Raw genomic sequence first — 12976 nt, 5'->3', positions numbered from 1 at the left:
GCAGGCATTGATGCTAAGGCAGAGGGGAGGGTAAGAAAGAAGAAAAAGAGAGAAGGATCGTTCAGAAGAAGAAGAATTGTTGCCTGTTGTGCACAGGCCCTCCACCTTTTAGTCCTAAGAAAGCAGCCTAGAGAAAGATGAAAAGGACAGAGAAAGACAGGTGTGAACTCCTCAGGGAACAGCCAGAAAACTGAAAAAGGGAGAAAAGGCACTTTTAGACTCTCATCTCCAGCTGCTCCTCCTGCACAAACCTTTGGCAGCTGTTCGGGAAAATGCAGAGGTACAGCATGGCCAGCGATGACTCATGCAAGTTAAAACATTCAGATCCCAATTAGCAGTGACCAGTGATGACACCAGCTGGAGCGGTCACTTTTTTCTCAAAATAGAAGTGCCTGCATTTTTGCATTCTTGGGTGTAAAGCAACTTTTGTAAGATTTCCCCAGCCTAGGTATGTTTTATGGCTTCTCAACTCAGCCTGAAAATATTAATCAAGATTTAAAATATCTGACCTGGAAAGGCCTATAAATGTTCAGGGCTGTTATGGAAGTGAGAGAAAAAGGACTGCAAAATGCAGCCCTGAGAAATTCACCGAAAGCACTGCTTTCTACATGAAAGCAGGACCATAAGACACAGAAGCGAGAGGTGGATCTTATAAGGGAAGGGTCCAGAGCAGCGTATCTTATCTATTAAAGAGTTTTTCATCACAGGGCTAATAAGCATTCTAGAAAAGAGAGGTTCTGCTGATAAACAATCTAGAAAAATGCTGACTAAAACAAGTAAGATTTTTAAATTTTTATTTTAATTGTAGGACTGCTTATATGGGCCCACTGCATTGTGACTCTGATGGAAAATCTTGTGTCAGGCATCAACTTAAAAAGACATTGAACAAACGATGGAACACTGTTTGGGAAATGATCAGATGGCCCAGTAGGTGGAAGGACGCCTGTCTAGCTGGTATGGAGTGCTCTGTATCAGCCTAAATTGCCAACATAGATTATTTACTGGGGGATGGCCTGAAGCATTTTCCTTGGCTGTTCTCATTTACAGTGCAAGAATCCTGGATAGACTCAACTTAGATTTTAACCCATGAGTTAGAAGAGAATGAGTATTTTGATGGAAGGAGGGATACTGACTTTGGACTATTTAGGGTGACTTGTGCAGAGAAAGAGCTTGGAGATCCTAGGGATGGAGTTGGTTTGAGAGGATGTGGCAGGGAGGAGTGGCAGTCAAGGAGAGAAGAACAAGAAGAAGCAGATGGACACTGCTTCAGAATCACCTGAGAGACTTCCAAAAAGACCAATGCATGGGGTACCACTTCAGACCCATCTGAGGTGTGACCTAGGTCATGGTACTTTTTAAAATCTCACCAGGTGATTCACCTGTGCTACCAAGGTTGAGAACCATCCTTTAAGGTTTTACAATATGCTTGCAATTCTGATAGTTTCCACAAGGTGGTAGTTGATTTTAGTTTCATAAGCAAATAATTAGACTTGCTCTGACAACTGAGAGAAAGCAAGATTAAAAATCATGCAAGCATGTGCTTCCCATTAAAATATATTTCTTCATAAAGATGAAAGCATGGATTTAATTAAACTACAATGCCTACCTAGAAATAACAAACAACAATTTAGAAGATTTTAAATAAATGCAAACATCTAAATTCAAGGTGAACGCTCACCAAATTTTTAATTATAATTATTCACTACTTACCTTTTATCTGGTTTCCAGGGAAGATTTCCTGTGTTCACCCTTCCACTGGGACTTACATTCAACTTCCACTGGGAATTTCAACTCTAGCTCACCAAGAGCAACCAAACAGTGAAGGGGGAGCCACCTCACACTGAAACTAATGGAAGTAGTGGCCACAGAAAGAAAAAGATTGTCTATGACAAGCAGTGAGCAGCATGTCAGGGCCTCTAATGCTGTCCGTATGCCTCAAAACAGACTGCAGGCAATTTAAAAGTCATGAGAAATCTCAGTAATGTTTTCCAATCGGAAAAGAAGAGGACCAGAGTGAAGCGCAGCAGCTCTGAGGAAAGTGAAGGAAAAGTCATTGAGAGTAGGTACTTTGATGTGCTGCTATTGCCCCAGCAGAGGAAGGAGGGTCAGACCAGGGCAGGAAAGGCCACCAGAGCTTCCACAATGCAGATGACTCTGCCAGGTTGGGGAAGAGGGCTCAGCTAATCCCATAGGACAGGATGCACCTTTGGCTGAGTGGAATGGTCGCTGGTACAGAATGTGTAAAAAGAAAAGAAAAGAAAGCAGAACCCAGACCATCCAGCCAGGGCTGGTGCTCAGCTGCCATTAATCTGTTTTCTTCACTTCTGCGTCACTGAGCCACAAAGGAGCAGTGGATAAGTAACACTCTCACCTCAAAATACAGCTCTAAGGAAAGACCTAAAACTGTAATAGGTTCTTTGCCCAATGCATACAACAAGTCGACACACTAAGACACTGAGTTGCAGCAAGAAGGAGATTCAGTGGTAGGGTAGCTGAGTGAGGAGATGGCAGGAAACCTCAAATCCATCTCCCCAAGGAGTTTGGAGATAGGGTTTTGGATAAGAGTTTTGGAGCGGGCCAAAGTGTGGAGATCATTGACTGGTTAAAGTGTGCAGGGTAAAGTCATTGGATAGAGAGATTAAGAAGCTGTGTTCTCATGCTGATCACATTCCTCTGTGGGGGTGGGGGGGGGGAGTCTTTAAACTGGTTGCTAGAATTTGGGGCCAGAAAAAATCTTCTTAAGTGATTCTTAAGCAAAAACCATATGATTCTAATGTCAGAGACCCTGTCTACAGGAACAATGAGGATGCAAGTCAGTTCCTAAACAGTCTTGTGACCCGATATCAGAAATCCTACCTATAGGAACGATGGGGATGCAAATGCTATCTATCTAGTGCTATGTGACTTTTAGCAACAAGGAAACAGGCCAAGGTGCAGTCTGATTAGTGCTTCATTTTAACTGTATTTCCATCCAGAACCCAGCATGTAATTCTTGTCACGCCTGTGGGACTGGTTTCAGACAGAGAAGATGAGAAGGATTCAAAAAGAATGAATTCAATGCTTCAAATAAACAAGATCTGGACAAACATGGCCAGGTTAATCATGAGAAAGAAAAAAAAAGAAATGGCATGAGAACTGCTAAACATACTACACCAGAAACACTAATACAATGATAATTGATAATCAAATGAAAAATACATATACCTGCAAAGAAGCAGATGAAGAACCAAGTCTGGAGGAAGATATGACTGAAGAAACAGTAGCAGGTTTCCCACAAGTACTTTATGCTATGGAGGAGCTTAGTAAGAACACTAAAAACAAGAGTGTAAAGGCAAAATTATAAAGTCTTTACAACATTTTGTCTTTTTGCCCATAATAATGGCCTGAAGATATAACCTAATATTGGTTATGTTTTGCCCATCTTAAGGACCTAAAAATTCTGCAGCATCTTTTCTAGGAGAGAACTTTTTCACATGTGGATTCTTCCTCTTAAAATCCAAACTTACTTTCTTAGAAAAAAACATCAGTCTATAGACTGACTCCGAGATGTATACATCAAACCCTGTTATAACATTCAAAGTTAAGAGTTTCTCCTGTGCCCATCTGCCTACTTCACCCTTGTTTTTTAAATCAAACATTATACAGGCCCTTCATTAAACTATGATGGTTTCTGAAGTTATTTCAGCACCTGAGTTTAGACATCTGCTCTCTTAAAATGCCTTGTTTTATCTTTTCTCTCTAAACTTTTAGAAACACATTTAAATCAGGATATAATAATTAATAAATATAGCTCCTCAAAAGTTATATGGCAAAAATAAACTTCAGGTTGGATCACTGTGGAAACTCTGCTGATTACATATTAGGTCTAAAACATAACTGAACCAACAAGAGATTATATAAAGGTATCACTGTGATAATAAAGAGAAATTGTCTGTTCTATATTTCTGGACTCAAGAGGGCATTTGTAGAAAGGGCAATTACTCAGCCTAGAAGATATCACAGTCAACTCTTGCTCATCAGCACAATGTAGGAAAGAAGACAATCCCAACATCACTCTCCTGTGCTTTGAGCTACACATCATGTTCTGGTGATGACAACCAATCAATCAACAGACATTTGGTGCCTGCGGTAGGTTCAGCACAAAAATGAACACTGCAAACCAGCTTGACATCCTAGTTATAGTTGCAGAGGTAAAAATTGTAGGAGTCTGAATATCATTCAGGAAAATGGGGAGGAAGACCCAGAGAGGGTAGAGTAGTGGGAAAAAACAGGCTGGATTTAAAAGTTGGTCAAACGTAATCCATAAACAGGCAGATCCTCTCCTGCAGAGTTGTAAGTTGACTACATAGATGTAGACCAGGCCAAACTAGTCATGGCCTGCCCTGCACTGTGGGTAACTTAGGTCGTGAGCACAGCTGAAGTCATTATTTCTGCAGCAATCCCTTCTGCTCAAGGACAGTACTGCATCCTACCATATAGGCATGAAACGCTGGGCCACAGGGCTGCCATCATGAGCTTTTCTGTTCATTCTCCCATCCCCAAACTGCTAGACAATGGAGATTCTGAAGGAAGTGTTGCTATATTTTGTGGCTGGCCCAGACCACAGCATTCAGCTTGTACTGCACCCCAGTATAAACACTGAATGACTGGGAGAATCTTACAACGAGTTTGCCCTGTGACATTTCCTTGGCCTGAAAACTTTTGTTGCTGTTTCTCCAAAGCTGCCTGTTAACGTATCAGAGCTTGGGGGAGCCTCCCTAGAGACCATGCTAATGCCTGGTGGAGCCTAAGTAGCCACCCTTCACCCTTTGCCTAATTGGTAATTTTAACCCTGGGGACATTTTAGAATATCCTGGGAAGATTTTAAAATATACCTGTACCTGGCCCCACTTGAATCTCAGTCTCTGGGGGTGCAGACTAAAGGCTAAACAATTTTTACATGCAACCAGGGTCGAGAACTGATTATTAAGGGCACTGTTCAAGCTAATTAATCTCTTTTGGTTGTCTTCCAAAAGTATCCTCCAAATCCCTTCTCAAAATTCTGTTGCAGGTCAACCCACTTGTCAGGAGCCCCGGGTCACAGCCACCCCACCTGCTGCTGCTGGGTGGTGACACTGCCATGCATGGGATCTTCACCGCGCATCTTGCTGTCTCTTGGTTGCCTGGAGCCCTCTCCCTAGGACAGAAAGGAACATTAGTGGAGCGTACCTGGCCTGTCACTCTACTGCTGAATCAGCATCCTCACTAGTTCTTGCCGCAGTCCTGTGAGGAGTTACTCCACTTTGCAAATGAGAAAACTGAGGCCCACAGAAATAGGAAACTTGGGAAATATGTTCTTTCACCTGTTACCTCAGTGCCTTGAGCCAAAGATGTCCCCTGTGTCTTCTCAGCTGGAACTTTTCTTGTCCCTGAGATCTCAGGGGTATTGTTCTCTATGAATCAGAGAGTGCCCTCATCTGCACCAGCCTCCCTTGAATAGCCACCTATTTTGCTGGCTTGCAGTCATTGCCCATGCTGTCTCCTGCAGCTGTGGGATGCAGCCGCCCTGGAAGCCCAACCTTCTCTACGTCTGGGAAGAACACTCACCTCAAAGGAGCAGCCCTCTCCTACAGTGGTTACAATGTAAACATTACACAGCATGTAGCCATGGCTACTCAAAGGCCTGGTACATCCTCCCAGGAGCCCCACACTATGACCACCTGGGAGCAACCCAGTATGGGGGCTCTGACAGTTCCCATTGAAGATATGGAATGAAACACCAAGTTACAGGACTCGCATTGCTCATTTCATTGACAATGGGAATCAAGGAGGAAAATGTTCCTGAGTTCAAAGCTACCACCTTCTGCTCTGCAGCCCTGAGATGTAACAATCAGAGCCTCCGTTTCCTCATCTGTAAGGTGGGGATCATAATGGCATTTTCCTCATTGAGCTCCTGTGAAGATTTAACAAGGTAGTAAAAGTTACATATTACATTTTGTGCAGTACCTGGCATGCAGGCGGTGCATAATACATGTGGATGGTAGTTGTCTTCCACTTGTACCTTTCACCTGTAATTCTCCCTCATTCCTTCCTGTGCTGTAGGAATGGGGAACCTCGCCAATAATATAGCTGTTATTTTAAAACAAACTCAGAAGCCTCCTTGCTCCTCTCTGAAGGCATCCTTGGACCAGTTGTGCTTTTACATGTATAACTTCTGCACCATGAGCCCACATTCCCTACCTAGCTCAGATCTCACAGCTCCCGCCTGCATCCTGCCATCGATCCTCTCCTGTGTGGACTCCTGGCCAACTGCCTGTCCCATTTGACTCACTTGGCTCCCACTCTGGCTGCTGTAGGACATTCCTGCAATCTAATTTGATGTGTGACTCCCCTGCCGAAAAGTCTTAAATGGCTCCTCAGTGCCTTCAGGGTGAGCTCCAAGCTGCCTCCCACCATGTTTGACCACACTTGGTCCTTGCTGACTGTATCCCCACAGAGACCAACAAGCCTCACAGCTATTACTGACCACTCAGTCTTTTCCCTGACCCTATCCACCACCACTGTCTCAGTGGACATATCTGGCATATTCATTGCGCGAATTCGTTCTGAGGGTCTCTTCTTTTCTGAAGTCTGTCCCAGCTCACTGCACCCAAAGGAGACTGACCACATCCTTCACGTGTGCCTTTCAATAGACTTCAGTCACTGTACTGGAACAATTTGTTGCATTACTTTTTACACACCTATCTCCACCTCGACAAGAGAAATCGTGTCTGAATAGTAATAGCAATAACTACAGCTTAGATTTATTGAGTGTTTGCCAGTGCTAGATATCATTAAGGGCCTTTCAATGGGTATTATCGTCTTATTTAATCCTCACTATCCAGTGAAGAAGGTTCCATTATTACAGATGAGGAAATCAAGGCACAAGGAGATTAAATAAGGGTCCCAAGATCAAGCAGCTGGTAAAGAGTTTATTCTCAGAGTCCAACACAGTGCTCAGAGTCCAACATAGTAGGAACTGGGTACATTTTGTGTGACCGAAATATTTTGTTTGTGGTTGAACTACACCAAATTCAGTGGATTCAGGGACCATGCACTCCTGCACTGGTGCGAAGTGCCTTCATCTGTGGGTCACCAGCTGGTATTCGAGCCCGAGGTCACATGGCCTGGGACGCTAGTGATGGCTCCGCTGGCACACATCCCCCTCCAGGTTCTCAGGTTAGTTGTTCTGTGAATTCATGGCACACAAATATTTTATGCCTGCATTTATTCTTCATAACAATATGAATGAGCAACTGAATAAAAGCCAAATCCCTCGTGAAGCCAGAGGAAGAGTGATTAAATTATAATCATCCTGGATTAATTAATCTATAATATTTGCTCTTTATATGAAAGAAGAAAATCAGCCTTCAACATAAAGGTTATGTACTCCTGAGGTCTGTGTCTTAATAAAGGAAAGGCTTGGGGAAAAAACTTGACAAGCCCCCAAGATACAACATGTTGTAAATGTAGACAGAAGGTTATTACTGATATAAAATATATTCAATGTAATTATCAGCCACAACAAATAATCAGAGTGATGATAATGAATAATTAACATTTTTATACTCCTATAGTAAGGTGTCTAATAGATAAGTGCACAACATTGAATTAATTTATTGTGCCATAGTGTTTTTAGTAATGAAAATTGCCTAATCAAAACATCTCTTTCACAGTATTGCCAGATATTGGCATAAAACACTGATAAGTTTCAGTTTATTTCTTTGTTTCCTGATCTAATTGTAGTAGAGATGCTGTAAAATATCTAGAAAGAAACCTCAGTCGAGAAATTACAGTAAGAATAAAGTCAAGGCAAGCTATTGATCTCAGTTCAGGAGGAGACACATTTAAAGACACCGCTTTTGGTCCCTGGAATTAAGGGTTAATAAAGATGTAGGAAGCAATTGTGCCTGCCTGAGAAGAGAGGCTGTACAAAGAGGAGAGAGGATTTTGTGATTTGAAATCCCAGTGGTCTTTCATGGGTGTCTTTTTATTCCAGCTGCTGCCTCCTCAGGTCTGTCTTCCTTACTACAATGTGGGAAAGGGGTAGGGGACAGTTCCTCCGTAACACTGCTGGAGAAATCAAAGCACTCCCTCCTCTTTGCCTTCACATCATTTTGCCCACATGTTGGACTGCCAGGATGTTTCTTACCTCTGCCTTTCTCCCGAGCGTAACAAGGGCCATCTTCTGCTCATTTTCTGTCTTCAGGGGCCAGCCCAATGCCTTAATGCACAGTAAAATCATTGATGAATAGAGGAATTGCAAGCCTGTCTATTTATACTGCCACTGGGAGATATAAATGTTGATGTATTTAACATGGTCACAATCTCATCCCCCTGCATTCGATTATCTAAAGCGTGGTGGCCGAAGATATTAAAGAATGGGACTATGTGAACAGAAACCGCTTCCGCTTGTATTAAAGATTCTTATGAAGCATAAATCAAGAAATAAAGGAACTCCCTCATCTTAGTGTGGAGTAAAGTGCTAACAAATAGGGCATGACATCGGTTAAGGTTCACGAGAGGGACCAAATTGTATCTTAGACCACTTGTTGACATTTTAAAAATGTTCTCCACCGAAGCCCCTTTGCAAACTTTATGTGCACATGAATCACTGCAGATCCTGTTAAAATGCAGATTCTGATTCACTGGATGTGGGGTGGGGCCTGAGTCCGCATTCCTGCCAAGCTCCCAGATGATGCCAATGCAGCCGGTCATCAGGTTACACTTTGAGTAGCGCAGACCTGTGACGCCTTTCTTTCCCTTTCCCTTTCTCTGTTTAGCTGTTTTTAGAAGTGTTTATATTTGCATAGTAGATGCACAATTGAGTGGGGACAATATGTTAATCTTTCTGTTTACCATGGATATGGCTGTCTTCCTAAAGAAGCTATACAAAAAAAATCAACACTGCTCACCTGGTAGCAGAACAGCAGAACTACATGTGTGGTACCTACAGAGGAACAGGTAGCTTCGTAAGTGCTAAGTTTATATAACAAACCAACACCTATGGTGTGACTGTGTGTCTCATTTTCAAAGGACTTACATGGCCTGTGGTCTGTGACAACTGAAACACGCTTGCTGGTGTAAGTTATACATCAGTTTCGTGTTAGTAAAAATTAGCCTTATTTTCACACCAACAATAGGAAGGGTATCACAAGAGTGAAGGAAATAAAAAGAATGTAAAGAAAAAGAAATAACCCAGTCTATCCTGACAATAACCACCCTTAAGTGAACAGTTGTTGGGAGCCTGTTTCTGTACTAAACCCCCTTTCTTTCTGAAACTGTGGCAAATAGGGACCATAGGACTTAGGACTTTGACCAAGGTCATAGATCTTAGATATTGCCAAGCTGAGATTTGAACCTGTGCCTGCCTGATGCCAGACTTCATGATGTGGATAACTGTGGTAACTAGACCAGGCCTGGCACCTCTGCTGTGACACATGGCACCAGGCACTCTAAGTCTGTGAAGTGTGCCACAAAGGTGCAGCGGATAAGGGCCCACATTTTGACAGGTGATATAAAATATACTCATAACAAAAGAAATTGCCTAGGCTCTGTGGATCCATTGCCAAATGAGGGGAAGGCCCCGTGCTAAACAGCCTAAAGAGGAACCATCGCAAACCAGAGTTGCTGCTGATGGCTTCATGAAGTTGGTGAGGACCAAACTTGACACTAGGGGTTGATGTGACAGTGGATTTAAATAGGAAGGAGCAGGAGGAGAGCATGAGCAAAGGTGGGCAAGAATAGGGCTTCGGGGAGTGGGGAATGGAGAATCCACTGGAGACTTCTGTGTCCTCTAGAAATGAAGTTCTTAAATCTAAGTCTGCATCAGACTCAAATGGGGAGAGGGATTAAGACACAAACTCCCAGCCACCCCTTTCACCAGACTGAGGCATCAGCATCTCCTGGAATAAAGTGTTGCCAATGTGATGCCCCAAGCAGCTGCGCCCCACAGGCTCAAGAAGCTCCAATAGCCCAGGAGCCTGTGAGGATGGAATCACGAGTGCCTCCTCTCAGGGTCTCCAGCCTTAGTGACTCACCTGGCACAGAATAGGGGCTGGGAGCCGGCAGGAGAAGCAAACAGAAGTGGCCTCAGGGAGGAGAGAGAAAGAGGCTGTAATTAGTGCATCATCAGGGAAAGGTGACAGCACTTAGATTCCGCTCACAGGGGAGGAAATGTGGCGACCTCTTTCCTCAGACTAGTCCCCCACCTCTGGCGTGTGCAAGTTGCAAGTCTTTTTGCCAGGAATGATTGCACTGCCAGTGGATTGCACCGCCCGTGACTGGACCCAACGCCTGCCCCTGTCATGCCTAGGATGGAGCCAGGGCCTCGAGGTGAGCGTTGGAGGCAGGTGGGGCCGGGCTTAATAAAGAATACAGGCTTCTCTCTGCTCCTTCCCCTAGAGCATCTCCAATCCTCCTCTCCACCTCAGTGAGGACTCCTGATAGAATTGCTTTCATTCTTGTTTTCAGATTTATTGAGGGGTCCAAAGAAATTTTAAAAGACAGTCGGGCATGGTGGCTCACGTCTGTAATGCCAACACTTTGGGAGGCCGAGGTGCATGGATCACCTGAGGTTGGGAGTTCGAGACCAGCCTGACCAACATGGAGAAACTCCATCTCTACTAAAAATACAATAATAATAATAATAATGATAATAATAATAAGCCAGGTGGCACATACCTGTAATCCCAGCTACTCGGGAGGCTGAGGCAGGAGAATCGCTTGAACCCAGGAGGCGAAGTTTGCAGTGAGCGGAGATCGTGCCATTGCACTCCAGAATGAGAGCAAAACTCTGTATTAAAAAAAAAAGAAAGAAAGAAAGAAATTTAAAAGGAGGAACCTCCATGTTTAGCCACTATTGATTTATTTAGGTTCCAGTTGGCTGATTTTTATATGAAAACAAAGAACAAAGTGATGCTCCAGGGCTGGCCTAAGTTGATTCCATTAGAACCTGTTTCACCTTGTGATGCTGAGGAGGGACTGATTTCCATCTGAGTGGCAAGCTTGAGACTAAGGAAGACTAATCCACACCAACAGAAAAAAAGAAAATTTAAAGCAAATATCTGGTTGTTGAGAAGTAAAATTCCACCAATTACAAAAGGGGTGAAGCAAGTGAATGATTTTGACCTGCACTGATTGAATGTATTGCTCATTGATTCTCTGGCTCTTGCCAGTATAGACACACAGCTTCAAAAATGTGTAAATTAGGAACTGCACCCAGTTGTGTGCAACTGGAATCAGAAAAACAATGGCTTGAACATTTTAAGTGCAAATGAGACGTGTGAAGGTGGGTAGTGAGGGCTGCTAAAAAGGCTCCATGGTGACACTGGAGACCCAGACTCTTGTTTTCTCCTCTGTTATCCTTTCCATTTTCTGATTGTCTCATAGGGACAAGATATTTGCTCTGCCTTCACCATTGCTTCCAAGATCCAGGCAGAAACAGAGAAGAAACAGAAGGATATGTACTAGCTAAGTCTGCTCCCATTTTAAGGCAATTGACTTGCAACTTCACTTATATCTCATTGAGGTCATCTGTTCCTTGCACCATAATCAATATATATATATATATCTTTTTCATCAACCCAAAAGTTTCCCTTGTGCTCATTCTAGTTAATCCATAATTCTGCTCCCTACCCAAGACAAACACTGATTTCTGCATTTTTGAGGAGTCAAGGCAGCACTAAATTTTGAGAAAGGGAAATCCCATTTCAGAAGTGGAGGATATATTGGTTACTATGCTCACTTTCTGGGTGACGAAATCATTTGTTCATCACACTCCAGCAACATGCAATTTACCCATGTAACAAACCTGCACATGTACCCCATAAGCCAAAAATAAAAGTTGGAAGAAAAAAGGTGAAGGATAATGACTCCAGAAACTGCAGTGAAATGATAGAAGGTCTGGGCATCAGAGGTCTTTACCACTGGCAGGACATGGGTGGCTAAGAGTGTGGGATCTAAATGGATACGATGCAAGAAAGAAGTAAAGAACCAAATGGTAAGAGTCAGGGAAAGGAAAGAAGGGGGAAGAAGGAGGGAGTCTTTCTGGTGGGTGGGAGAGAAATTCTGACAAAGCTTTACAGAGTTGATGCCATGTGTGAAATTCTTAAAAACTGATAGAACTTGCCAGATGCATTGGGAGAGAAAGGATTTTCCAAGCAGAGGAAATCAAGTGCATAGCAGCTTGAAAGAGCATGAACTGTAATTAGTTCTAGCAGGAGTGACTATCAGAAAGGTAGGCAGGGACCAAATGAATAAGGATTTCATATGCCATGGTAAGCATTATAAATAGTAGTGAGTCATTAAAGACTTAAAGGATGGGGAATCATATAATCAGGTTTGCATTTTAGAAAGAAGACTCTGGTCAAACCTGCAAGAAAGACTGGAGGAAAGCAAGATTAAGGTCATTAGGAACTGGTACAATGACCTAGGTAAGAAGTCACACAGTCTGATATAAGGGTTAGAGTGGGAAGGGGGAGGAAGGGACTCATAGTAAACATATTGAGGAGGTAGAATCTACAGGTTACATAAATTAAGCAAGGTTACATAGCAAAGATGAGGCAGAGCAGGAATTCAAACCTGGTCATGTGACATTGAGCAAGTTGCATCATCTTGGGCCTCAGTCTTCTTATTTGTATGATAAGACTTATAATAATACCTGTTGTTGAGAGACAGTTCTCCAGGGGTCTCTTGACTTTCTACATTATCTTGTGAGCAAGGCACAGCTTGCTGTTTGTTTTGGACTGTCTTTTCAAGAATGTTTGCATAGTCTTGGAAGATGAGACTTGATCACATGAAAAGAGAGGCTATTGTCTCCCTCCAGAGCAAAGGATAGGCAGGCTTACTACCTCTTAGAAAAGATTCAACTTCCCTAAAGCTGAGAGTTTGTCTCCTGTATCTCAACCCACTGTGTGTACAGGTGTCATCTAGCCCTCTTCACACCACTCTGTGTGAA

Source organism: Papio anubis, chromosome 10, assembly GCF_008728515.1.
Source record: "Papio anubis isolate 15944 chromosome 10, Panubis1.0, whole genome shotgun sequence".
NCBI lineage: Eukaryota > Metazoa > Chordata > Mammalia > Primates > Cercopithecidae > Papio > Papio anubis.
This window is presented reverse-complemented; position numbering follows the sequence as displayed.